This window comes from Monopterus albus, unplaced genomic scaffold (genome assembly GCF_001952655.1).
Source record: "Monopterus albus unplaced genomic scaffold, M_albus_1.0 scaffold214.1, whole genome shotgun sequence".
NCBI lineage: Eukaryota > Metazoa > Chordata > Actinopteri > Synbranchiformes > Synbranchidae > Monopterus > Monopterus albus.
The window spans coordinates 1,707,574-1,710,057 of NW_018128094.1; the positions used below are offsets into that span (position 1 = coordinate 1,707,574).

The 2,484-nt window shown below is 39.5% G+C and overlaps 1 protein-coding gene across 2 annotated transcripts in view; it reads right to left on the reverse strand.

Moving 5' to 3' along the window:
- Positions 1 to 2,030, reverse strand: part of cuedc1b (CUE domain containing 1b) — a 51,530-nt gene extending 49,500 nt beyond the window's left edge. For both annotated transcript variants that reach the window (XM_020619064.1, XM_020619063.1), the window contains exon 1: positions 1,922 to 2,030. The gene's annotated coding sequence lies outside the window, so the exon portion shown is untranslated. The remainder of the gene's footprint in view (positions 1 to 1,921) is intronic.
- Positions 2,031 to 2,484: the final 454 nt, after the last annotated feature.

The following is a 2,484-nucleotide window of genomic DNA, read 5'->3' on the forward strand; positions in this document are numbered from 1 at the left end:
GTCGAAAACTTTTAACTTCTGTGACAAATCACTTGCCTCATTCAGTACATGGGTCATGCTTGGTGTTGTAGATTCAACACTCATCTGCCATCGCCGATATCAATACACCTGCGTGTTTCTTTATACTCCGTATTTCTCCCATACAGCCGAGGGTCTAGCGGCCCCTCCTCCCACTCCTTGTCTCAGCATGCTGGTCCTTGGCGTGCTGGACTTGGGTCCTGGTCCCAGGTTCTGAGGACGGATCACTAGTCGGTCATATCTCAGAAACGCGATGTCTCCTTTCTCCCTGGCCTCCCTTAACTTCGGCATCAACTCCTTTCTTCTCTTCCTCACAGCCTCGGTGTAATCTTCATTTATATAGATGTTAGATCTAACCAAATTAACTGAAAATATAACCTTGAATGATTTACTTATTATATCTTCAGGAGTACTGACCCTCAAATATACCATGTCCTGCGAGAAAGGCTCTTGGCTTAGTCCGGCTGAATGTCTATTTCTATTTCTGATCGCGTTTTGTTAAAAAGCCAGCCGACTCTAATGTTGAACAATAAATCTAGAAGTGGTGGAGCAATAAATCGTAAAGTGTTTAAAGGTAAAACTAATTCCTAGCCAATAGTTATTAATTTTGCATTTCAACTAATCAAGCTATTTACATTTCTTGCTTGTCTGGCTACATTCTATTGTGATTATAACTGGCGAAGTTTGCTTTATTCACACCGTCTGAACCTGAGGTGACTTGGTGCATTTAAAAGCCAATGGCTTAAGGTATTCAAAGTGTACAAAAACATTACTAAAAACCATGAAGCCATGAACTTCTACCCTTGCCATTCAAAGTTTCCCACACATTGCCCTAACTTCAGATGTCAGCTCATACAAAAAAAAAAAAAAACATAAATGTGAAAATTATTTTCCAGGATCAAAGTGTTTTCCCAGAGAACTGTACAATTTATCTCAATGTCCATGAATGGAAAACATGCTTTAAAAATTCCAGGTTTTCCCAAGACGCGTGGGAACCATGCTAAATATATGAGGAAATATTTCATTAAGCATTCTATATTCACTGCAAGCAGTCCTGCAGCCATTTCTCCGTGGTTGCCGTAAATTTAGATGCGGCTCATTTGACCATGCAAAAGCGAACGGCGGCTCACTTGATCGCAGTGTATGTAAGCTAATCAGCCTTGTATGTTTGAAAGAACTCAGAGCTGAATAACCCAAGATCAATACGCCCTTTTGCCCACCTATGCTGTCAGACCTGATTGGTGTTTGTACTAGACTAACTGGGAGCTGTGGCCCTGAACCCTGTTGCTCTTTTCCATTGTCTGTGCAGTTACTGCTGCTAGATGCGCAAGTATTTGAAGACTAATATTTTTCTTTTCTCTAACGTAACTTCAGCTTTTCTTAACACATTGACTGCTGAATCCTAGGTTATGAATTGTAATTTAACTTCAGCGTCGTTGCATTTCAAAACTGTCAAATTTTGCTCTAAGGTTTGTCAGTCACCCGAATGAAAAACAAACAAAAAACTACAAATGCTGACTTTATGCTACAAAAGCTAAGTTAATGTTAGCAGCGGCCTTAGAGTTAGCAGCAATGTTAGCTGTTCCAGATATCTGCTCACAACCAGGCACACGGGGAATCGTCTAGGCCCTTTTTCTGCGACGCAACCAAAAGTAATTCTAATTATATAACGTCAAACGGATTCAAGACACAAACATTAACGAATTGCACTCATTTTCTGAGTAAAGAGATACTGAAAATAGTGCAACACAATACCCTCGCCGTGTTGTTGTTCACTAAGAGAAACGTTACCGTTAAACTAGGCTAAATATGTACGCTAATGTTACGTCAAATAGTTAAAGCTCGGTATTATCAAATATGTCCTTCCAGCTGGAAAGGACGGAGAAATGCTAGCAGTACTCACCGACAGAGGAACGGATAATATCACCAGTATTGTGGTATCCACAGGAAGCACCACTGAGCAGTGGGACTGTGGGAAGCACAAGGACACTACTCCTCCCAGCCCGCACACGAGCCGAAATGCCATTACATTCACTACCAACCAGATGTACCAGGTTAGCAGCAACACACGCAAAACTACAACATCCAATTAATTCTTGTCTACAGTGTATAATGTGCAATATTTAAGATTTAAAAATGATCAGTGCCCATCGAAGATGTAGCTACACATACTTGTGATCATTATAAAGAAATAAAATATAGACTATTTGAGTCAGTGATTGGAATATGATCTAGCTACACACCCCACGCCAAACTACAAGCAGTTTACAAGATTTTTATTTATTTTATTTTTTTATTAAGTCAAACCAAACAGACAAGCAATTACAAAGTCTAATACAAATATTGTACAGTACAAAGACCGAGCAAGTACAAAATTATCCCAACAGAACAGGAAAGCCAAACAAACAGGGAAGCCAAAAAAAAAAACAAAAAAAAACATTTCACCCAATTCATTACATTTTTCTG